Source organism: Equus caballus, chromosome 1 (assembly GCF_041296265.1).
Source record: "Equus caballus isolate H_3958 breed thoroughbred chromosome 1, TB-T2T, whole genome shotgun sequence".
NCBI classification, from domain to species: domain Eukaryota; kingdom Metazoa; phylum Chordata; class Mammalia; order Perissodactyla; family Equidae; genus Equus; species Equus caballus.
Genome location: NC_091684.1, coordinates 145,333,929 through 145,359,800, shown reverse-complemented (window position 1 = coordinate 145,359,800; position 25,872 = coordinate 145,333,929). Strand labels below are relative to the sequence as shown.

Sequence of the window (25,872 nt, the reverse complement as noted above, 5' to 3'; positions counted from 1 at the left end):
ATGCTCTCCGCGCGTCTTCCCAGCTGCCCTGCCTCGGCTCCTTTTTCTTCGGCTACTTACTCCGTACTCCTCTGGCTCAGCCTCGGCTCGGGCTGGGCAATCTGTCCATAAATGGAGAATTCAGCTCAGGTCTGACCAATCAGGGTTTGTTTTCACAGCGTCACTCCTCAGGGAAACCGTAGTAGCCAACAAGCGTGGAGCTGCTGGAGTTTCCGAAGACCTCTGGATCCTGTAGTCCTGCTGCCGCCAGCCTCCGCGGAGCGCTGCCGACCCAGCTCGCTCCCGCTTGCGAGACCCGAGCTGTTAGGAAGAAAACCCTCTACGAAAGAGCGAAAGGGAAACCTCACACTTTCTATTTTTTAACGCGAAAGTTAGAGCAGTTGTAGCTTCCAAGCTGAAGTGGTATGATTTTCCCAGAACTTTTTTTTTTTTTTAAGAAGAAGGAAATATTTTATCAGCATAAAAGATCAGAGTCGTGGCAGCAGCCCAAAGGAAATCCTTTTTCTTTCCAACGTCTGGATTGTGAGGAAAGTCAAAAATATCATTTCCCCACCCCTCCTTTTACCTGAATTTCCTTGGAAAACAAAGGAAGGCTTTTCATTTATTTATTTATTTATTTATTTTTTAATGTTTTACTGGTGGAGAAGTTGCACGTGCAGTGAGCAGAGGCAAGGGGAGAGAGAAGTAGGAAATCGGGACCGCCGAACCCCTGTCAGCACCTATCTGTTGACAACGATTAGCAGCACAGTCAGAACTGGAAAAGTGCGTTATTCCAGAGCGTCTCGTTTCAAGAAATCAGGTGGGCAATGAGAAGATTGGGGTAGGGGAGAAGCAGAATCTTGAAATAAAGATAGGGAGTCTGATTTTACTGTTTTAAGGGTTCAGGAAGTATACTTCGTGGGTCACAGCAGGGCTGTCCTCTGGGTATCTGCTGTGGGTAGGATTTTAAAACTTCAGGGAGAGAAGAACTAGGCAGCCTAATGACTTCCTGTGATTTCTTTATGAACCTCCGTGGTAGCCCTTCATTGGAATATAGGGTCCTTGAGTTGGAATGGATGTTAAAAACCATCTTGTCTAGAGTGGATAAACAAAAGGCAGTAAATCCATACACTGGAATATTATTCAGCATTGAAAAGGAAGGAAGGATGGACATATGCTATAACATGGATGAACCTGGAAAACATTGTGTTAAGTGAAAGAAGCCAGGCACAAAAGACCACATATTATATGATTCCATTTGCATGAAAGTAGAGAATGGGGAAATCTATAGAGATAAAAAGTAAATTAGTGATTGCCAGGGGCTAGGAGGAGGGGACGATGGGAGTAATTGCTAATGGGTATGCCTTTTCTTATTGTGGCGATGAAAATACTCTGGAATTAGATAAGGGAGATGATTGCACAACTCTGTGGTTATACTAAAGACCACTGAACTGTACGTTTTATGAGGGGGAATCTTATGGTATGTGAATTATATCTCCATTTTAAAAATTGAAAGAAATCTTGTTGACTAAATTCTTGTGATAATCATCCACACAGCTAGGCAATAGATAGAACAGAATGCCTGCTATAGGCCCGCTCAGCAACTGTGGGTACCATGGTCTCTGCCCTCACCAGGCTTACAATTTTAGAAGGACGGAGACAGAAGATAAATTTTTAAAACAATAAATAATTATAGGAAAAGTACAGATATAATGAGAAGCGACAGTAGTTTTGTGCAAGCAACTGCCATATTTGGAGCTGTAGAGAATTCACCTGGCTGCCGTCTGTAGTGCAGACTGGAAAGGAAACAGCGAGACGTCTGCTGAGCACTTGCTATGTACTAGGCGTTGGCGGGGGACGTATACAGCCATGATTCATCAAATTCTCAGTGAATCTGATTCCATGTCTCGGGGGCATGTCAGCTTCAGAATACCGTGAGGTATTTTAGGAGCTAAGGAATAGAGGTTACCGAAAGAGAAATTTGAGCTTATCAGTAACACAAGAAATACTACTTAGGTTGAAAATGACACGTATTGCCTAAGCCACCATCCTGTCCACGGTCAACCTTGATTCGTCATTGGATTGATAAGGGGTTCAAGGAATACAGGCAGACGGAGTTGTTTGCCCCAAGATTAACCCAGGGATACACAAGACACTGAGAATCTCTTAATAATCCATCAGCAATCTATCAATCTCGGATTTATCTAAAACTACGTTGACACTATTTGCCGGTTGTATTAGCATTTGAGGTTCTTGAAAAATGCTTACTTTTTTAGGATGTATTTACCCTAATAATCTCTAGTGGGTGAGACTTTGATGAAGATAAATGCTTGTGTTCATTTTTCATGATTTTGTAATATAATTCCTTTCCAGATTGAAATATAAATATATGTATTAATTTTTATGTCTAGGCAGTACTTGGATTATGAGATTTAGTGGCACATAAACCTGCATTTGAAGACTGGCTTTTCCACTTAACTAGCTGTGAGATCTTAATTTCTCTGAGCTTCAGTTCCCTTATCTAGAAGATAGACTGATGTGAGTATGAAATGAAGTGTGTGTAAAGATGGTCAACAAATATTGGTTTCTTTTTCCCTTCACCTATATCATTGTTCTTGGCTGCAGATTCAGACCTGGGTCCCGGGGTGCCATCAGACAGACTGTGACCCTCTGAATTGCGTGCCAAGTCGTTGGGGCTGTTAGTGTGTGCCCTTTTCTTCAGGGAAAGTTAATAGCTTTGATCAAATTCTCAAAGATGCCATAACTGCCCAAACATTAGGATCTACAGCTCTTGACCATATTAGTTATGCCTCTGTGGGTCTTTGTGTCATTCTCTTTTTCTTGAGGCATCAAGATTAAAAATAAGTCTGATACTGTAAGGGCAGATTCAGCTTGGATTCTCAAAGCAGAACTCACTAATTCACACTTTGAACATAGAAGATAGTGTGTGATCATGTAGCAGAGCGTGTAATTTCATGAAGAATTCCTTCAAGCCCTGCCCTGCTCCATCCCCGTCTTAGGGAGACGTAGTGTCAGTTTTGGCTAGGGTGACCTTTTGTCCTGGTTTACCTGGGAGTGTGCTGGCTTGTGCCTTTATCTCAGTGAAATTGTTAGTTTCCCCTCTTGCATTCTCTAAAAGACCAAGTTTGAATGATAAATTATGGTCACTCTAGATTTTTGGCCAAATTACACCTCCCCCCAAAAAATCCTCACTTTTTATAGTGAAAGTCTTTCTAATTTTCTTGATTCACACCTATTTTTCAGAGGACTCAGTAATATATTACCAGATGTTTATTCTTATTCGAGGTCATAGTAGCCATGAAGTGGAAGCAACTTTTGTCATTGTAAAACTCATTCTAGACACATGATGGAGCTAGTCGGATGAGACTATACATACGTTGGCATGATTAGCTGCATTTTATCTGGGGCTGAAAGAAAAGGAACAAAGGAAAAGATCAAGATGGATACAAAGTACAATTGCCCATATGGATCTATCAGTGAAAAAAAAAATCACTGCTTATAAATTTTGGAAAACAATCAGTAAGAAGATAATATAAGGCAATGAAACTATTTCCATGTCAGTACCATAAAGAACATCAGAATGCCTTCACCACAATAGAATTAAAGAAAAACTTGTTAATGGGAAAACTAGGCCAGAAATCTTTAACAAGACGCTAAGGACTTAGAGACTTGTGTCACATCAATGTGAAATGTCCTGGGTCATCACTCTTTCTACCACAACAGACATCATTTGTTAGGTTCAGTGGGTATCAGCTACTGCTCTAAGTGCTTACTGTACGATATCTTATTTGTACTGTATATATTTTATTTGTATCTTCCATACAACCCTAGTAAGGTGATTTGAAGTTAAGAGACTGAGTTGAGAGGCTGGTGAAGCAATTTGCCCAAGTATCACTCAGCTTCCGTGCATCAAATCTATATATTTGCCTGACTCTGAAGCCCCAATTTTTCCCCTGGAAGCGGTGACTCTGTAGTAGGAGTGTCCATCAGAAGAAATTTTCCCTGATGCAGGCCCAGTATGCATAGGAAGAACTTATTAAAACCAGGGCTCCTAGAAAAATTCTTGCTTTTTTATGAGACCTAACAATTACATTTGTGTAGTTTAACTCAACCTTAAATATCTGTGTTCTTCTCCTAATAGGTTAATATTGATCTATAAAAAAGATATTGCAGAAAATTAACAGTTGGATAATGTAATATGATGCTACTTGGATCAATGTAAAAAAGTTTTCCTATAATGTAATAATTATTTTACTGAAATAAAGGAATGATTTCACCAAAATAAAGGAACAGACATATGTAAACATATGTTTAAACTGACAGCTTATGAAATGCATGTTTATATACATTTATTATTACATTTTCTCTGATTTAAGCCAATATTTTCTTTGTTCCTTTCTTCCAGTTTCAATTTGATTTTTACATTCAGAAGATAAACCCTGACCCTGCTCTAGATTTAAAAGTGATCAAATAATGATTAATACTAGTTATGGTGTTCCATGATCTTCCAAGGAGTGGGGTGTTCCACAGAAGTGAGTTTTACAGATAACTGACTCTCTTGGATCAACTCTATGTCCACACCCTGGTTTGCTTTCTTCTTCCCTCTTACTGTCAATTTATGCTATCTTATTGGATTTTGTGTATTTTTGGAAGTCATCATTAATCTTTGCTGGAATAAGGCAAGGCATGTATAAATAAATATATGCATTTGAAAAACTAAAAAATAGCAAGGAACTGCACGAACCTTGCCTTTTTAAAGCACCCAAACTTTTTTTAACTTGAAGGAAAATTTTTCTGAAGTAAACTGCATGCTTCATTGCCTTTTGAAAATATGCTGAACGTCAAGCAGCCTGTGCCTGAAGACTCAAGGTCATTGCTATAAATATCGATTATCGCCCAGGGTTGCACGGAGCTCAGGTCCTTGGGGACCATTGAATGGAACCACTGTTTGCCACTATCCTTCGTAGCCCTGGACCACTGACCTTGTACAGTTCTCCTGTCTGGTCTTGTTTTTGTTTTCTTTTAAAGTTTATGTACTCTATTGTCAGAGACTTTTTTCTCCTGCTATCTGCTGTTCCAATTTAGTCTCTTTTAGTAACAAGGAGCGAAAAAGAAGCACAGGGGTTTCTTCATGAGAAAGTTTTTTTAAAGGTATATTTGCCCAGGAAGCCAGGGGAAACAGAACACAAAGGAAAGTAAGACTGTCCATGCTTTCTGGCCTTGTCTGGCCTCCAGGCTGGTCTGCATGCGTGGATTTCTTCTGTCTCTTCAAGCTTTCCCCACTTACTCGTAGTCACTCCTCCTGCTGTAATTTCAGCTTGCAAGGTGTCTCTAGTGTGTCTTGATCCTGACTCAGGCCCCCAAACGACATTTCTGCAATGCTGCCCACGGCTCACTGGAAATGTCCCTCTTGGTCTCCTGATTCAAGTTCCAGATAGACAACCGGAGGAAGACAAAGAACGAGAGAATCTGACTCACCCAGCTCAAGCTTTCAAACCACACCACCCAGGTCGTAGGTCACTGGCAAGCCTATGGAAGACTCTGCCTGGCCCAGGTGTCTTTACAGTCACATTCCAAGCAAATGTTGTCACAGGGGTGGTGTCTTAAAGCTACTGCCACATTAAGAAGAGATGGTGAATGGAGACAGAGTATCGGAGGAGGGGACATTGTAGGCACTCCACATTTGGGGCATGCAACAGCTTGCCGACTACGTCTGTCTGCTGCCTTAATTTATACGCAGTTGTCTTGGTGAGGCTGTGAAGGCGGTTCCATTCACCTCTCCGACAGAAAAAACTGCATAGGTTTTGCAACGATCATTGTCATTTCAACTTTATCATCATATACCTATAAATATGTTTGTATATTTAAGATGTGACATATGTTTTGCCTTTACTATCATGCATTTATGAATGTGTTTATATATATGCCTATAAATATTTGTATATACACATAGATCTGTGTGTGTGTGTGTATATTTAAGATGACATATTTTTTTAAGATATTGTTATAGACACTTGGGGAGATTTGCCTTTTTCAATAGACTTTATTTTTTTTAGAGCAGTTTTAGGGCCACAGCCAATCGAGGGGAAATTACAGAGATTTCCCATATACCTCTTGCCCCCACACCTGCATAGCCTCCCCCTTCATCAAGGGGATTTACTTTGAATAGAGTGTCTCTTGGTGTTGGTTCTCTGCATGTTGGCAGCATGGTTTCCAAACCACTACTGTTTTCACTCACCACGACAAATATTTGCTGAGCACCGTTGTAGGCATGGGAGGAGAATAAGACAAGTGCGCTGTCCCCATTGTCTTCACAGCTTTTCATGTACGTCAAAAACATATACAACAACATACAATGAACTTGAGATCAACAATTCAAAGAGACTTAGGCACCCCTGTGTTCACTGCAGCACTATTCACAATAGCCAAGATGTGGAAGCAACTCAAGTGCCCAGCGACTCATGAGTGGATAAAGAAGATGTATATATATGTATAATAGAATACTACTCAGCCGTCAAAAAGACAAAATTGTCCCATTTATAACATGGATGGACCTTGAGGGTATTATGTTAAGTGAAATAAGCCAGAAGCAGAAAGACAAACACCGTATAATTTCACTCATTTGTGGAAGATAAACTATCACATGGACAAAGAGAACAGATTAGTGGTTACCGGAGGGGAAGGGGGTTGGGTGGTGGGCATAAAGGGTAAAGGGGAACATTTATATGGTGACTGCAAATAATAATGTACAACTGAAATTTCACAATGTTATAAACTATTATGACCTCAATAAACAATATATATATACAACAACACACGGACTTCCCACTTTCATATACAATGTGTTCCTGAAAATATGCACCAATGTCAGTTGTATCAAATCCAAAAACAGATTTGTGTTTTTTAAGAAGAGGGTTCTCTTTTCAGAGAGCTAAAATATAGTATAAAATTCCAAATGGTGCCTGGTCTCTTAGATGTAGTCTTAAGCTGTAATTCCAGAATTTGGTAGATGCTCTTCAAATTTGGGCTTCTCCATTCCAGGTGAGCAGAGTTGACCATCTAATGTCTAAAAGGCAGCTTTCTGATTTGAGTCAGCTATTTCCCTCTCTATGAATGTGAATTGTCTTCCTTAGCTGTAAAAACAGAGATAATGATAGTACCTCCATCATCTATTTCTCACATAGTATTGTGAGGATTCAATGAATTAAGTCATAGGAAGTGATTAGCATAGTGATGGATACATAGAGAGTTCCAAGTATGAGTTGTCATTGCTGAGGTTCAAGATTCACCATCTTCTGCACACCTAACACTTCCTCCTTTGTCTGGATTGTTCTAAGTTTGTGAGAACTAGACTTCTGTTTACTGGTGTTCACATTTATATTTTTCCTATATGTCACTAATTTTGATGAAGCAACAAGGCTAAATGCAACTTAGTAGGAACATAGTTGAATAACTGCTGCTAGGTTGACAGAGGTGGTGGTGCAGATGGAACTAAACTGTGAGCTGAGCTGGCAGGCAGCACCCCCATGAGATCCATCAAGATGTGCCCTTGTTACCTGGCTTGTTGCCTGATGCCACATAGGAAAGATGGCTCAGGTGTGTTAATGTCTAATGTCCTTATCAGTACAAAACTTATGACAGTTAAAAGCTTCTATAATTTAAGGTGGTACAGTTTTGCTCCAAATGGTATAAAATGGATATAAATATGCACTTTCTTAAATATAAGGGAACTTGGTGATTGAAAAGTGCGTTATAGCACATAAAAATACCACACAACCATAATGAATTCTTACTATATAAATTTGCCCTAAAATAGTATCGCAGCCCCAATAACTATTACTTAAACATTTTTTCTAAATTTCTTTCCAGTTTAAAAACTGAGAGTGGGTATGAGAGTGGTGGCAGGGGGAGCGATGCTTAGGAATAATTTATAAAGAAGTACAATTAATGTTTTTTTTAACTATACTTCTCTGTAAAGCTAAATTGTTTAAAACCAGTCCCCTAGGCACCTGGCAGGAAAAACAAAACAAAACAAAAACAGCTAGCAGAATAAAAAGTGGTTGAATGGATAAACAAAAACCACAAGAAAAGTGACTAGACTTCCATTTTCTCTGTAGTACATTACCATTGGTTTTAAATTACAAAAGAAATATACACTTCTTGTTATAAAAAAAAGCATATGAATTTAGAGTTTGTAGGATAAAAAGTGAAAGTCTACCTGCCCACACTCTCTCCTACAAGCTTTTAAATGTGAGAAAATGGTGATCCATTGGTAGAAAATGAGAAACAAAGAGGAGACTCCAGTTTCGGTGAGTTCCATGTTAGACCTGTTCAGCTGGAGTTAATGGAGATTCCAGCATCTCTGGGAGAGGCTGGTTGACCCTCAGGGGAGATGTCAGGTCTGACATTGCCTGTGCCCTTTGCAGTCTTCATCCAGTTGTTCTCCTGTTGCTTTTGATGCTGAACCACTCCTTCCTTAACCTTCTCTCCCTCCTTATCTCTCTGTTGGCAAGGCTGTGGAGAAAGTTTTCCTCTATATTTTTGGTGGGAGTATAACTAGGTAGAAATCTTATGGAAAGCAATTTGACACTATCTAGCAACATTACAGAATCGTGCAATCTCTGACCAGCCATTCTGCTTTTGGGAATTTATCCAAAGATGTACACGCACAATGCAAATTAAGATATGTCTACAAAGCATCACTGGTGTAGCAAAAGACTGGAAACAACCCAAATGTCCATCATTAGTGGAACTGACTAAATGCATTAGGAGACAACATATAACAGAATTTTTTAAATTGTAAAAAGCTTTTAAACCAAATGAGGCATTCCTCTCTGAACTGATGTGGAAAGACTTCTGAGATGTATTAAGTTAAAATGAAAAGAGTAAAGTACAGAATAGTTATGTACATCAGACAATAGTATGTATATCAAGAATAGTATATATATCAAGTTACCTTTTGTGTAAGAAAATACGCATAGGGAAATAATAGATTTGTATTTATGTTTGCATGAAGAAACTTTGGTAAAGATAAAAGAAACTCAAACACAAGAAGCATTTGTGAGACGTGGGAGGAAGGGGGGAGCAAGACTGCATACTGGATATGTTTTATATTGCTTGATTTTTGAACCATTGTAACCATATTACTTAGAAACATTTAAAAAATTGTTGTCGAGCAGAATACACTGTTACACATGGTGGAATAATACAAAGGCTGAATAGGGATCACGCAAGCAAACATTTTGAAAGCATAAGTGGGGCTTCTTGGAGTGGTGGCATATGAGCCGACTGACCTCAAAGATCAGTTTAGAAAGGTGGAGAATTAACATAGGATTTTCTAGGTTTTAGGATCTGAGTAAGCAAAAGCCCAGGAGTATGAAAGCTTATTGAGTTGACTGGAAATGTTTCTTTCTAGGCCACTTTCTCGAACTCATTGAGAAAATAACGAGCTGAGAGTTCACTTTTGTCTCTTTGGGACCGTAGCAAAATGAATCTGGTTCCTCGGTCTTTGCTCATGTGAAATGCAGGATGTAATTTACCATGCTTCTTATATACTGTTGACACGCCATCCCCAGATGTGTCAGATCTCATCCATTGCTCGTCTTTGAGAAAAGTCACCAAGTAAATGTGAAGTTACTTATGCCACGAAAATTGAATCCTAATCCATTTTAGAAAAGAATTTATCAGAAAATTCAAATGATTAAACCTGATCTTTAACCTCAGCTAGAAATAGGTCTATTGTGACTAAGGGTCCCAGGTTACGTAATAGTTGTGTGTGTGTGTGTGTGTGTGTGTGTGTGTGTGAGGAAGATTGGCCCTGAGCTAACCTCAGTTGCCAATCTTCCTCTTTTCGCTTGAGGAGGATTGTTGCTGAGCTGACATCTGTGCCAATCTTCCTCTATTTCATTTGGGACACCGCCACAGTGTGGCTTGACGAGCAGGGCTTGGTCCATGCCTGGATCCGAACCTGCCAACCCCAGGTCTCTGAAGCAGAGCATGTGAACTTAACCACTAGGCCACCAGCCCAGCCCCTGTGTAATAATTAACTTCAGTATTGATATACAGCATGTGCCTTAGTTATATTTCTTATCTTTACATCTCTTGATATGTATTTTGTTATCCTTCCCACTGAACATGGGCCATGAGAAGAGCAGCTGAATGTTGGAGAAGGTGATTCCTGGTGACAGGATAAAGGAAAGTCAAGTTTGTTTTTACCAAACTCATGAAGTTGCTCAATAATCCTAAAATGACTCATTTTAGTACTTTAAAATCACATTAATCCTGTTGTGTTGAAAACAGTGCTTTAGCGAAGTAGATCCAATTATGTTAAAATCAGTCTCTCTCTCTGTCACACACACACGCACACACACACACACACTCCATCTATCCAAAGAACAAAAAAAGCCTTGAAGGAAATACAGCAAATGTTTCCATTGATGGGATTCAGATGGTAGGACCATAGATGATTTTTCTTTTTCTTTAACTTTTTCTGTACTTCCCAAATTTTTATTTAATGAGCATGAATGACTTTTATAGTAAAAATAGAAAAGAAAAACAACCAAAGCACATATTCAAAAGCAGAGAATTTGGTGGACCAAGGCCAAGCGGGCCACTCATCTCTCTCTTGGTTCATCTCCCGGGAAGCCCTGAGTGAGCCCGTTGCTGCTGCCCCTTGTTGCCTTGTAGATAATTTGGTCATCTACTTGGAGACCTTTGCACGGTCAGCTCTGGGGAAAGAGACACTGATGCCCCATACTCCTTCTACTTCGTTAACCTGCATGCTCCTGGGCCCTTTGCAGCTCCTGCTAACCCTCCAAGATCATCTTCAGGCCAGACTCAGCACTTGGTCCCATCCCCCAGCCACCCTCCTCCAAAACAAACAAGGAAACAAGTCCAAATCCATAAGCAGTCTTGAATAATGTGGAGTTCACTGACTTTCTTTGGAAAAGTTAGGCAATTTCCTCAAAACATAGTAAAATTTCCCTAAAAATACCCATATAGACTTCTGCTCTTTCCTCAAAATCCCTCTCCTAGCAGCTGTTTCATCCTCTTTTCTGCCCAAATTGTCTCCCAGGTCCTCTTGTGCCTGATACTGTGCCCTTCTTCCCCAGCTGGCACACACCACTCAGTAAAAAGAAAGTTGGGTTGTCAGCCAAACTTGAAGCACCTCATCTTTTTCAGGAATGTCTTCAAGGCCCATAGGTCAACTGAGTGAAATTTAATTAAACTTAAACAAGATAAAATTTGATTGTATCTAATGCCCTAAGCAATACAGATATGAAAACTAGTACAGGGTTTGTGCAAAACATATGACCACAAGGATGAACCCCTGTAAGATCTAACCACTCTTAGGAGCCAAAGTACAGTGGTTTGGAGGGTGGGACAGATGAGAGGCTGTTCAGGGTGTGGGTTCAGCTGGACCACTGAGCCATGTGGGCTGTGCAGTCTTCTCTCCCAGAAGGGAGTAGGGTCGGGGTAGGACGTCATAGGCCTCAAAGCAAGAGCACAAATGGAGGCCCACAGACCATATGTCTCATTATTATGAAGTTATAAATCAAGCTAACAAATCATTAAATAAAACATGTTCTGTCCTCCAACCTTGACAAAAACAGCTTCAGGACAACTGGAAGTCCAGGTTTGAATTTGGAATTCTTGGACTCCTTAGAGTTCCTTGCCGGAACCTGGCGGCCTGGGGAGAGCCAGCCCATGCTTCGGTCCGCACCCTGCTTCCCTCTCCCTTCCCGCTCTGGACTCCGGCCCCTCCTGCATCAGCAGGGATCTCTGGCATACCCTTATGGACTCCCGAGCCCATATATCCAAGTTCCCCCCCTGCCCTCCAACACCACTCTTAGTTGACTCTTTAAGCCTGGGGTGCACATACCAGCATCAGGGTCACCCTTAGAAAGATTGACCTGGAAAAGGCCTGTTCTGGGCCTGGAAGCAAGCTTGGGGATGTCGGGGCAGAGAATTCTGGGATCTCGTGCATTGTCCAATAAACAGGGGTGGGTGTCAGACGGTCCTCTCCTAACTCATAATCTTCACAGGTCCTCCCCTAGATGATTTGGGGAAATTCAAGGTCAAGGTCACTGTTTATTAACCGCCAGTGCTGCTAGGAGGCAGGGGTCAGGGGAGTGAGGCGGGAGGGAGGGTAGGGGGTGGATTTCACGACTCCTAAGGTTATTTATTCCACCTCAGTCTCCTCTGCTGAACAGGGTACTGGGGGAGCTCAGTGGACCATGGTCCACCCCACACCCCTAGAGTCCTTTGGCCAGCTTCTGACACGAAGCAAAGTACCCCTCTGTTTCTCACAGCTTTCTGCACTGCTGGAGATGAGGACCAATGGGGAAGATCTTTACAGGCAAAGCATATCAGCAGGAATTTTTAGTTTCCCTGATTTGGTCACTAATAACCTTTCCTGATACCTAGATTGGAAGGCAGAGGGGGAGTATGAGCAGGGTGGTCAAAGATGACCAAAGGACTGGAGAAGGGCTGCCATGCAGTCTCTCTCTGCACCTGTAGCTCAGGTGTAGTCAGTCCTGTTGGGAGGCAGGAAGATGAACTGTACCAGCCCAAAGCTTTCTGACCCTTGTCTGATGGTGTGGGCCCAGCCATGAGGCAGGGCAGCTCTACAGGCCATGAGTTCAGAACTTCAGACGGGGAAGGGAGGTGGGAGGAGCCCAGAAGTTGAGGGTGACCCCCTGGGGCCGGATGTGCTGCTGCAGTCTCTTCTATCCCCCTGACTTAGGCTGGGAGGGAGATAGATGTGCTCTGAAACAGCGGAGGGTATCAAGCCTCTCCTCCCCATCTTAGCTACCAGGCTCTGAACTTGATGGCTAGTTCCGTGTTATCTTAGCCAGCGACAGCGTAAGAACCGGACACGAAAATTGCAGAGAGAGGTTCATACACACACCTAGGGCCTTATGTGAAGGCCCACCCTGCAAAAGAAAATGTTTTAGGGGAGAGAAGTTGGTGAGATGCCTCAGAGAGTCCGTAACAGCTGACCTTTCTCTGAATTCTACTAGCCCCACCAAAAAACACACTTAGAAATAAGTACACTATCCTGGTTTTGAGCTAAATGTCATTAACTTGATACTTACTCTGCCACCTGCATTTTCATTGCAAAAGTAAAGACACTGGGCAACGCCATTGGAGTTTGGAAAGAGAAGTGATATAGCTCCTGAGTATTGTGGGTTGAACACAGCGGAGCCCAGGAGGCCAGGCTGGCATTGGGTTGTCATAATATCATCCTTAGGAAGCCACAGTTGCTGTGTCCCTTACACTGTGGAGAACCTGCAGTGTTTTCATTAGTGAGAGAGGGAACATGATAGGGCTAGGGAGGGGCAAAGGGAGTGGGGATGTGCAGTACTCTATCACAGTAACAGGAAACAGTAATGAAGAGAAGCCTTGAGGAAGGTATTTCAGGGCCTTTGTGCTGGAGTCTTAACCTTCAGGGTCTATTTTGCTTCTGTGTATGCCCAACATGACTCATGGTAGATCTCCCTGAGACCATCAACCCTAAGAAATCAGACACGAGTTCTGCAGCATCTCTTTCTCTCTGAGAAGACCTCAAACACAGATTTTGTGACATCACAGAAAGTCACAAAACACAAGTCAACTCCTAGTTTGGGTTTTACAAAACATAAGTTCATGTCCAAGAAGGAGTGCCAGGTAAAAAAATACATAGAATACCTTTATTTTTATTAGCTAAATCTGGCAACCCTACAACCATGAGCTCCCAAATCTTCAATCTTCTCTGATTACTGCAATAACAAAAGCTCCTTAAAGTGTAGGACTGGAAACCCAAGGACATCTGAGGTCTTAGGGAGATGTCAGTTGGGGCATACAGAAAATGAAAAGGAAAACTCCCACTGAAACCTAGAGTGTCTCTTCCAATAAAATAGACTTTTCCCATTGAGCAAATTGGCTTCTTCCTTCCTAGTCGTACATCTAAGTCAGAATACCTGTTTTGACTACCAATCAAAAAAGAATACTCTTAAAAGCAATAGGTAATTACATCCACTCAATGAGTACCTCCTATTTGCCAAGCACTGTGTTACATGCCCTATGCGCATCACCTTGCTTCATCCTCATGATATCCTTGAAGATAACTATTTTTTATCTTCAATGTAAAGATGAGGAATCTGAAACTTAGAGATATGAAATATCTTGTCACAGGTCACATACCTGGTAAGTGGAAGAGCCAGGATGATGGTGATAAAGATGATGATAATGGTGGTGATGATGAAGACAGCTAACATTTGTCAAGAATATATTATGGGCCTGCCAATGTGCTGACTACACTACATTCATTAACTTATTCTATTATCACAACTGGTATTCTCATTATCCCCATTTTAAAGATGAGGAAATTCATTCACTCTTAGCGGGGTGATTCCAGAACACTGACTCTACTCTTAGCCAATACGGCTCTTGATCTTGCCTCTCCACCCACTGTGTTCTAACAACCCACTCCCACTCCTCCTATTGCAGGTTGCTGAACCCATTTGTAGACCTAGCTGCTTCTAAACTAACAGCCTTGGGGCTGGTTTATTGGTTCTTGCAAGGTGATGCACGGTAAAGCCTTAGCAGGCAGATGTCAGGACCACTAAGAGACTCTACCTTAAATCTGGCAAATTTTTTGTTTCCAGGCCTTGAAAATACACTTCTTACAAGTTTCATGCAAATTACTCCCATGATCTGACACATAGCCAGAAAAACAGCCTCAGCAAAAACTTTCTCCTTCCTACCTCCAGGAAGTCCTTGGTTTTTGCTGGCCACAATCTTAGAGAAACTTCCAGCCAAACAGGCAAATCTGGCCTCACACCAACATGACAAATATGGTTTCTGTCCAATGGTGCTGATGCCACAGATCCTCTTTGGGGGATGTGCCTGCCTCACTGTCTCAGATGCAAATTCAAGGTTGGAGAGACAAATGGAGGAACGAGCACAAAACTTCCACCCTACCACTTTCTTGTTATCAGCCTATGCAACATAATTTCCCCCAAAGAAAGGCGATAAAATTTCAAACACCTCCTCTTGACTTCTTCTCCTAGAAAAACTCTCTCACTTCATTCTTGTCTCTGCCTTCAAAAGATAGATCTGCTTTGCCTGGAAGTGCCTTGTGGCTTCACTGCCCAGGCCCTCTCTCCCTCTGCTTCCGGAGTGAGCACATCGGAAGGCAGTGGAGAGGGGGCTGAGCATAACAGCTAAGAATGCAGGCTTCAGACTCGAGCTGCCTGGGATCAAACCCAGCTCAAACACATGTTTGTATGAAAACTTTGGCACTTAGCCTTTTCTCTGCCTTGACTGCTCCATCTGTAAGATGGGGATGATAATAATCTTCTGCTTTATAGGGCTGAAGATTAAGTGAGGTAATGTATATAAAACATCCAGCAGCTGGTCAATAGGCATTAGCCACTGTTAGCCACTAGTCGGCTTTAATTCCCTGAGAGCAGGGACTCCATTTTTTTTTTTTTTTTTTATCACATTGTACCTCTAGTACCTACAATGGTGCCTGGCACATAGTAAGCACTTCCAAAATATCTGATCAATGTTAACTGAATGTGTGGAAGGAACTTGAGTGCCAAGAGTCCCTGCTGGGATCCTCCTTTAAGAACAACCCTTCCCTGCCCAAAGTCTGTGTTACAAGTAGAACCCTGATGTTGGTCATAATGTGCCCCCTGGAGCCAGGTGGGTAAAGGTTGATGATCAGAGTAATGTGTGCACCATCAGTGGCTGGGGGAAAAGAAGGTTTCACGTAACACAAGGGAGAGAAGTTTTATCTGGGCTCCTTCAGTATTATTTTGACTTTCATTTATTCTACGTGACTTCTCTGATGATGGACATGAAGAGATATTGCCGTGTTGGACTCCCTGACCCCTGTGGTAGAGGTTACACTTGCATAAACCCTTGGGGACATACTCTGGGGAGTGAGGCTATTTTGTGGAGTCCCTTGGCAGGGGCCCTAGACAAGAGATTCTTTCTTGTTCCAAGCTGTGGCATGTGACTGTGGTTTTGGAGCTGGAAGAGAAGAATGAGATGGAATATTACATGGTAAATTAACTAGTCATTTTAGCTATTAAACATCTGCCCTCCAATAAGAGTTATTAGTGTGGCTTCTGCTGGCTTATGACACTGAAAGTCCAAAACTCCAGCATAATTGAGACTTCAATGCTGTAAGATGATTAGATTTGCCCAGACATTTGGATATTATTCCATTGGTGATATGTAATTATTTTTATCTCAGATTTCTAGGATATTGTCCAGGTTTTGTGCTTTATCTATCTCTTGGCTGTTATTACTTTTGCCTATACTTGGAAGCTTTTATCAATTACAGGTGAGCCAATTAAAGCAGAAACCCTTGGTGTAAGAGCATAAAACACCATCACACAGTATTTGACCTCTGAAAGGCTCTGGGGGAGAGGAAGGTGAATTAATCGACACAGACTCACGGCTGGAGTCTGCTAAAGAGCATGTCAGCAAACCCGCTAATGCTGCAGCAAATGAGCTGATCTACCCAGATACACTCACTCGTCTGGTCCTCCCCAAATTCATCCTGACAATCTGTTTCTGCAGCTAGTGATGGAGATGCAAATGCTGGCTACTGGGATTTTCCAGATTGCTTTCAATATTCTAAATGCCAAACCATCAGAGTTTTAAAATTTACTTTTGATTTGCCAAATACCACAGCATCAGGACATGTATTCTAGGATAGATGTATGCCAGTTATAAGACATTTTTATGTGCTTTTTTCTTTTCTTTTCTTTTTTCAAGGAAGGTTAGCCCTGAGCTAACATCTGCTGCCAATCCTCCTCTTTTTGCTGAGGAAGACTGGCCCTGACCTAACACCCCACCTTCCTCTACTTTACATGTGGGACTCCTGCCACAGCATGGCTTGACAAGCGGCATGTAGGTCCGCACCCAGGATCCGAACCGGCAAACCCCTGGCTGCTGAAGCGGAATGTGCGGACTTAACCGCTGTGCCACCAGGCCGGCCCCTTTGTGTGTGCTTTTTTGCCTTCTTGTTTTCTGTGGGTTTCTTGGTGGTATTCTTTGACAGTTCAGTCCAAGAGGGACAAAGTGCCCTAGAGGAGAAACGGACACAGTCTTAACCATGGCATCACCTACAGGCTATAAACCCCGAGAGTGGACAGCAGTAATGTAAGTGGTTCCACAGCCTTGCCTTTGGATAATCGGGCCTGGCTTTCCAGTTACTTCTTGAACACTTGCAGATATGTGAGTGATGGGTTATGTTAGGTGGGGGCAACTTTGGAGCCATCTGCCTAAGAAGAAGAGTGTAAACTCTAGCAAGGCATATTTTGTTTCACTCAAATAAGTAACTATGCATTGATAATGTAGAGTGTAAATGTTTCCACAGGAAAAAATACAGGGGAGGGACACTGGATAAGTTGGGTTTCGATTTCACTGCATAGGACCCAGACTCCAAAATAACAGTGCCTTACACAGGAGGGAAGTTTGTTTCTCTCTTACAGAAACAAAAGCAGGAGGTAGGCAGGGCAGAATGTATAGTAACTCTATGAAGTCATTAGGAAACGAACCTCATCTCTTTCCGGTTCAAGGCTCTACCATCCCCGGGTTGTGGCCTGTGTCTTTATGGTCCAACTTGGTGGCTAGAGAACCAGCCATCATATTCAAATGGAGGAAGAAGAAAGGCATGTCCCCTCCCTATAAGATCACATCCCAGAAGTTGCAAACCTTTCCATTTTCATATCATTGGCCAGAGCTTAGCCAAATGGCCACACCTACCTACAAAAGATGCTGGGAAATTTTGTCTTTATCCCAAGCACCATATGCTCAGCTTAAAAATTAGAAGTTGTGTTACAAAGAAAGAAAGGAGAAAGTGGATATTGAGCAGTCTGTGCTATAAACACTGATCCCAGCCATGGACACCAGCAAAGCCCTCCTAAAGGAGGGGAACGTCTGAGCACAGAATGAAATGTGATTAGGGACATGTCCAGATGAAAGGGACGTAGGAGAGGAGGAAGGGGAGGGGGCAGCTCAAGTGAGGACATAACGGAGAGGATGCTTGACTTGTTGGAGGAACTGAAAGATGCTCCTTCTGGCTGGATTATAGAGTAGAGGCAGGAGAAGTCACTCCCTATACTAGGCTCAGGCCAGTCCTCACTCTCCATCGATGTTCTCAGGGTTCTGGCTCTCTCGTTCGTCTCCTGCTTCAGCTCATTCTCCAAGTTTAAAGTGAGTGGCAAATCCCTCCACGGCAGGAAGGGGAAGAGTAGATAGAACACCATATCTATGTTAAGGAGACCCACTCCTTTTTCCTCAAAATAGGAGACTTGAATTTCCTCTTCAACCAAAATGAAAAACAAAGCATCTTCAGTGGACTCTTTGGAGAGGCTCCAGAGTGGGTGGGCGGTGGAAAGAGAGCATCACCAAGTGGCTCTCTTCTGTCTCTCCACACCTGGGAGATAACTTCTTTCCATTACTATGGCAACCGTTATGGATAGGGATCTGTGAACTGGGAGACCAGAGGTCACTGTGAGATGCAAAAGCACTTCCAAGTCAACCTGTCCAAGACTGACTCACACTCTCACCCCCCAATTCATTCCTCTTCCAGTGTCCCCTGTCTGTGTGAATGCACGTCCACACATCCCAGTGCTCAAGTGAGAAAGCCAGGAGTTAGCTGAGCATCTCCCTCTCCTTTGCCCCTCACATCCAACCACTCACATGCCTCAATAGCTCTCACATCTCCTCCTCCTCTCCATCTCCACTGCTCCCACGCTAGTCCAAACTATTACCATTGTCTCATGACTTAGAGCAGTGGTTGTCAGTCTGCTTGCCCTATGCCTGCTCAGCCTCCTCTACTATCTGATCACGCCACAGCCAATGTCATCATTTCGCAGCATGAGATGATCATGATCCCTCTCTCTCACTACTTACAACCACAGGAGCTTTCTTACTGTGGCCTCCACAGCACTGAGTCATCAGGTTCACACCTCTCCTGCTTCATCAGGCATCATTCCCTCCCATTCTTCCTTGCGTCCAGCCGCCTTGGTCAACTTCTGGCTCCGTCAACACTCTGCACTCCCTTCCATCTCAGGGCTTTCCTGCAAGCTGCTGCGCTCCTCCCTTCTCCCAGTAAACGCCCGCCATCTTTCTGTTCTCAACTTCCTTTGCTTTCTCAGGGAAGTCGTTCCTAAACTCCCAGTTGTGTAAGACTCCTCCTCTGACATCTCCCATGTTCCTTCCCTTGAGTACACATGTTGCCTTGTGATTTCACATTCACCACCTATTTAGCTAACGTCTCCCTTCCTGGGTCACCCATAAGTGTTCACAGTCCCCCATGCTCTAGAACCAGAAGTAAAAGTATAAACTCGGGACAAGGAAAGCAGGAATCTATACTACTGGTCAAATATAACGTGATAAAATACCTGATTCCTTTCATTATGAAACCCTAAAACTGGGAAAATTCCCCCTAATTTTACCTTTTCGTTAAGTAATTTACTATGTCTCTCAATTTGTAGCCACAATGAAAAATGGAAATACTTGGGAGGCACTAGTGGGAATTTAATATTTTAAAGACAGAGATAAACCTCAAAAACCTAAATAAGTCTGCTTCTTTTAAGGAAGACACATAGGAAGGGGCTCCGGACCAATTTTCCTTCTCAACCCTTAACCCTAATCAGACAATGAAGGCTTCTGTGCTGGGGTCTCTGGGGTCAATGGGATGCTGTTCTCAGAGGTGGGCTCAGACCTCAGGGCTCCTTGTTCCTCTGGCAGGTCTCTGAGCTCAGTTTTGTCTTTAAGGTCCACAAAGTCAAAATATAACAGGCATTTTTGGTTGGTGAACCTTCCAGCCAAAGGGCTACAAAGATTTCAGATTACTTCTGGAAACATTCCCTCTTTGCGTTTTTAGAGGGAAAATGATCTTTTTAAGTACTTTGAGAGAAGAGAAATATTTTAAATTGGGATCCTAAAGCGTTATTATTTTATGATAACTTTGATTTTATATTAACTTTGCTATTGCTTTATACTGATATAAAGTAATGAACCCAAATTTCTCTTCCATGAATGGGAGATAAATTGGCCAGCTGTGGACGTTAGAAAGATGCCCTGTTTGGGGGTGGGGGTGGAGGTAGAGTGGTGTCATCTTTATTATTATTATTGAATTCATAATAGTTTACATCAATGTGAGATTTCAGTTGTACATTATTTCTTGACTATCACCACATAAGTGCTCCCTTCACCCCCTGTGCCCACTCCCCAGCCCCCTTCCCCTGGTAACTACTGAACTGTTTTCTTTGTCCCAGTACTTGATTATATTCCACATATGAGTGAAATAATCTGGTGTTTGTCTTTCTCAGACTGGCTTATTTCACTTAGCATAATTCCCTCCAGGTCCTTCCATGTTATTGCAAATGGGATGAGTTTGTCATTTTTTATGGCTGAGTGGTATTCCATTGTGTGTGTGTATATATATATATATATATATATACACACACACCACATCTTCTTTATCCAACCATCAGTTGTTGGGCACTTGGGTTGTTTCCATGTCTTGGCTATTGTGAATAGCGCTGCAATGAACATAAGGGTGCATATGTTACTTTGGATTGTTGATTTCAAGTTGTTTGGATAGATACCCAGTAGTGGGATAGCTGGGTTGTATGGTATTCCTATTTTTAGTTTTTTGAGGAATCTCCATACCGTTTTCCACAGTGGCTACACCAGTTTGCATTCCCACCAGCAATATATGAGGGTTCCTTTTTCTCCACACCCTCTCCAACATTTGTTATTTTTAGTCTTAGTGATTATAGCCATTTTAACAGGCTTAAGGTGTTATCTTAGTGTAGTTTTGATTTGCATTTCCCTGATGATTATTGATGTTGAACAGCTTTTCATGTGTTTATTGGCCATCTGTATATCTTCTTTGGAAAAATGTCTGTTCATATCCATAAAGTAGTGTTACCTTAATGTCCCTTAACTGTTTTGCAGGCCCAGAACATTTCTGCCTCCAGGGACTTGAGGGTTGAGGGTCTTAGGAGGGTCGAAGGTCTTAGGAGAGCTGCCCGTGGAGACGCACCTGTGGGGAGAAGAGTCTGCTTACACGCTTCTGTCTCCCACATTCCTACTCTTGGGAACAAAGGTCACACCATTATATTCACCAGGGGTTATAAGGTGGTGGCCTATAGGCCAAATTAGTCCTTCAGATGTGTTTTGTTTGGCTAGGAAGTTGTTTAAATTTTTTTTACCATTTGAAAACACTAAAGGTATTTGAATGCTTTTTGGCAGATAACGTCTGCTTCTGTTAAAATGTATGTCATCTGCCTGGCCCCTGGGAACACTGAATTTGAGACCCCTCACATGGCTATGGCTATCACTTATGGAACAACATTGATTACATGGGGACTTCTTGAGTGTACACATGTGGCCTTGGATTAAGTGAATGTATGGATGAAAATTAGAGGTCACAGACGTAGGTCCCCAGGTGAGACACCAGAGCTCTCTCTCCATGGAGGAAAGAGGAAAGGCCACATAAGGACACAGCCAGAGGACTGCAGATGTGTAAGCGGAGGAGAGAGGTCTCACCAGAACCCAACCATGCTGGCACCTTGATCTTGGACTTTCAGCCTCCAGAACTGCAAGAAAATAAATTTCTGCTATGTAAGCCATCCAGTCTGTGCTTTTCGTTATGGCAGCCCCAGCAAACTAATACTACCTTCCTCTGCTCTGGCTCCTCTGGGTTATTTTATGGAAAGGTGTCTCTGGCTAGAGAGCCTCACCTATGGTCTTCTTTCAGTCCAGGCAATGGAGATCCGGGTAGAGTTGTAGAGATGTTTCAAAAAAAGAAAGAAAGAATTAGCATGAGTGGCACACAGGGAGGTAATTGATTCTTTTCATGTTAAAACATTTTATATAGTAAATTTCCTCCAGATCTTCGTAAATGTTCTCTTCAATGTCTTCAAGACTCAGTGCCAGAGAATTAATGAGGATTGAATTGTTTTTAATGAGGATTGAATTGTTTTTAAAGGTAAACTTCCACAAACAAACAAACAAGAAAACCCATTCATTCTCGGGGCTGGGGAAAAGTGGGGGACACATCACTATGCAGGCCCTAAATGGGAAAGAGAAGACCCAGCAGGAAGAGAGACTCGTCTCCTCATTCCAGCAATGGGAGGTCCACTGTCCTTATTTCTTGCTATCTTAGAGAGGACAAAGTTTCTCAGAAGGGGCTGTTCACTCTGGTGTGAAATTTTATGCTGGTACTTTGATGAGAAAGTTCCCGCACCTGAAAGTCTGTTCTCTGCACAGACAGAATAATCCTCTCTAAATCAGATCACCTGTCTTCCTTGCTCAAAACCCTCCAAACGACTTCCCATCAAACCTAGGATGAAATCCATGTTTGCTGTGGCTGGGAAGGCCAAAAGGTCTGGGCCCTGACCAGCACCCTGAGCTCCTCTCCTAGCACCGTGCCTTCCTCTCACTCTGCTCCAGCCACACTGGTTTCTTTCTGCACCTTGAACACACAGAACCCATACCTGGCCCAGGGCCTTTGCAAATTCTCTTCCCTCTGCCAGGAATGCCCTTTTTCAAGATATTTGCTTCTTTTGATCCCTCAAGGCTCTGCTAATTGTCGCTTCCTCAGAGTGGTCTTCCCCAAACATCCAATCTAAGCGAGCCCCTCCCTCCCCCTGCATACCCAACCTCGTTAGCATTTATGTATAGAATCATTTAATCCTTTGTTCATTGTCTGTGTCTCCCACAAGAATATAAAGTCCATGAGGACAAGGACCTTGTCTAGAAGAGCCCTGGGACTATAGTAGGAGTTTGGTAGATATGTGTTGAATGAATGAGCAGGTCAGCCTGCAAGGACAGAGTGGGAATGGTGTATGCGAGGGTGTGAATGATGCATCCGTGTGCATCTTTCCTTCAAGAATGACCGCTGCTTCATTCTATCCATCCTGGTCCCTAAAAACTTCAGAAGAAAGTGTCGTCCACACCCAAGGAGAAAACAAGCCCTCCCACTGGTCTTGGGCCCAGCCCCGCTTCCTCCAACACTGCCTCTTCTTGGAGACAAACTCCAGTTATCCCATTTTGCTCCCAACAGTCAGACTTGACTTTTCTGGGCTCATCTGGGCATCTCTCAGGAGACAGGGACCCATGTGCATATCTCGTTGCGCAGATCATATCTACCTTAGAGCATCTCCTAGGGCAGCCAGCCTGGGACAGTCACCAAGGGTCCTGGAGCACCTGCAGCCTCTGTTCTCTCCATGTCCCTGGTAACAAATCTCAGTCCTTTTATCCTCACAACTTGATCCAGGAGGAGGTGAAAGTCAATGTCCAGGGACCCCTGGAAAGGGAACACAGGGGCATTGGTGGGCCAGAGATGCTGGAAACAATGCTACAACCTGTTCTTTGCAGATCATTCTCATTGAAAAACCCAGAATCAACTTCCCTCCCCAAGTCAAGAAATGATCAGCACTCGCACCTCTCTGCAGGGCACCCTACATTCCCGGTTCTAGGACAAGGTATAATACTTTCAGAAGCAGTGGCCTCACGCCAGCTGCTAAGCTAAGTGCTGTCTGCACGTTATCTCATTTAATTGGCATTCTGCTTCAGAGACATGCATTATCGTCTCCTGCTTTACACACTGGGAGATCTCCCGCTGCACACTGAGGGAGGTGAAGCAATTTTCTCCAGCTCACATGGTTTGCAAGTGGTCAGGACTATACTGTAGATACTAATCTCTGTGTTACTTGGCACACCAATTTAAACCAGTTACCTACACGACTTTATTTAAAAAACAGCTTTGTGGAGGCATAATTTACATATCATGAAATTCTCCCACTGCAAGTGTGCAACTCAATGATTTTAGTAAACTGATAGAGTTGTAAAACCATCACCACAACCTAGTTTTAGAACATTTCCACTACCCAAAATGTTTCTTCATGCCACTTGAAGTTAATCCCCACTCCTACCCTCAGTTCTAGGCAACCACCGATCTATTTTCTGTCTCTATAAATTTGCTTTTCTAGATACTTCATATAAATGAAAGCATCCTGCATTATCTTTATTCTATGAAAAATTGCATTTACTTTGTGAAGACTGTTTAGTCAATTACGAATGTTCGGTTCAGAGCTGTGCTTTGAATGAACACCAGAAGGAAGGTATTGGACCTCCACTTCTGCAGGAGGCCTGGGGGGAAAGTGTTTATTTCTTTGTTTCTTAACTATTCAGGCTTCTGTGGACACCGACCTGGGCACTGCTAGGCTGCAAGTGGAGAATCAAGGTGGGGGAATTACAGATGTCGATTTTTCTGTTTTTTTTTACTTCTTACAACATGTGAAATAGTTGATCTTCATTCATGGACTTTTGCTCCAAGTAGTTTCAGGACTGGTTCCACTTACAATAAAATAGGGAGCCCGAAAGGAAGCCCTACAAATCTCACTGAAAAAATGTGATCCAAAGGCCCAGTCTGAAGCCGTGTCTGCCTGCTCCTACCCGGTAAGGAAGCTCCCTCTGGAAGGCGAACGGAGGACCACAGCAAACAGGTCCACTCCCTTCTTTCCCTCCCCCGCAAGCCACCCATTAGGATGATGAAAATTTGCAATATTCGTTTCTGTTCCAGACCTGGCTCTCTCTAGGGATCTTGCTCTCCTGCCTCTGGACCCTCCATTACTCCTGAGACGTCTTTCTCTGGGACAAAGCCCCAGGTTACCTCCTCGTGATGGAGAGACAAAGGAGGCCGCTGAGCTACCTTCCTCCGGAGCACCATCCCTGTTCCTCTGAATGAGATTCCCATTCCACCCGAGAGAGAGCAGAAACCCTTCCTTCTTGACCACGCGGTCCATTCCAACCCCTCGCATACCCATTTCTCTTCTTTCCAGGAACAAATGACCTCCACAGACAGGAAGGCAGCCTGGAGGTTCATGAAGAGGCCCCAGGGGGCCACGACCCTCTCCCTTCCCTGAAGATCCCGCTCAGGGCTGGTCTTTCCTTTACCAAGACAGACTTGAAAACAAGCCCATTCTAAGTTTTACTCACAAGTTTCTCTGGTCAAGGGCCTGGAGAGACTGACTAGAAGCCTACCAACATCAACAACAGCAACAATAACAGCTAATATTTATTAAGCAAGTACCACGTGCTGTGTTCAGTATGGTTTGCCTGTTTTTTCTCATATAATACTCAGAATAACTCTGTAAGATCAGTACTATTATAGCCTCATTTTACAGAAAACTATTAGTATTATTAGTACAGATATTATGAGCATAGAAATTATAGAATTATTATCATGATTATGTTATGAGTAGCACAGACTTACTATTATATCTGTATTATTAGTACAGAAATTGCCAAAGTGTAGAAATTATTGGTAAAGAAAATAGTATCGGTACTTTTATTATAGTGCAGAAATTATTATTACTGTATCACAGAAATTAGTACGGAAGTATCATACTATAGTATCATACTATTATTAGTACATAATAGTATCATACTATTACTAGTACATAAAATAGTATCAGTACCATCATTATTGACCCCATTTTTCAGAGAGGCTCAGAGAGGTTAAGCAAACTTACCTAAGGTTCCAGAGTTAGCAGCGGAGCCAGCTGAATACACTTACCTAAGGTTCCAGAGTTAGCAGCAGAGCCAGCTGAATACACTTACCTAAGGTTCCAGAGTTAGCAGCGGAGCCAGCTGAATACACTCAGCTCCCAGCCGTTAAGCAAGACTCACTCTCCTGCGCCTCCAGCTGCACGCCCCGCCCCCACCCACCCCCCCACACCCCCCCCCCCCCCCCCGCCCCCGCACCCAGGGCAGGAGATGAGTGTGGGGAGGGGGGAGGAGGATCTAAATTGGGACTATAACAAATAATCAGAGTGATGGAAGGAG

General features: G+C 42.9%; 1 protein-coding gene and 2 long non-coding RNA genes across 5 annotated transcripts in view; 1 reads left to right on the top strand and 2 right to left on the bottom strand.

Moving 5' to 3' along the window:
- Positions 1 to 297, bottom strand: part of MYO1E (myosin IE) — a 190,441-nt gene extending 190,144 nt beyond the window's left edge. The window contains exon 1 of the mRNA XM_023616529.2: positions 61 to 297. The gene's annotated coding sequence lies outside the window, so the exon portion shown is untranslated. The remainder of the gene's footprint in view (positions 1 to 60) is intronic.
- On the top strand, positions 234 to 5,540 carry LOC106782168 (uncharacterized). The gene is made up of 3 exons (XR_001379031.3): positions 234 to 799; positions 2,391 to 2,517; positions 4,406 to 5,540. It is a non-coding gene; the product is annotated as an uncharacterized lncRNA (long non-coding RNA).
- LOC106782167 (uncharacterized) lies at positions 5,134 to 25,671 on the bottom strand. Of its 3 annotated transcripts, none has more exons than XR_011439975.1 (4): positions 25,560 to 25,671; positions 23,173 to 23,329; positions 20,948 to 21,077; positions 5,134 to 5,418 (listed from the first exon to the last, which is right to left on the bottom strand). It is a non-coding gene; the product is annotated as an uncharacterized lncRNA (long non-coding RNA). The 3 variants fall into 3 exon arrangements; XR_011439974.1 differs by lacking the exon at positions 5,134 to 5,418 and adding an exon at positions 15,802 to 18,496; XR_011439973.1 differs by lacking the exon at positions 5,134 to 5,418 and adding an exon at positions 20,110 to 20,555.
- Between the last annotated feature and the right edge of the window lie 201 nt (positions 25,672 to 25,872).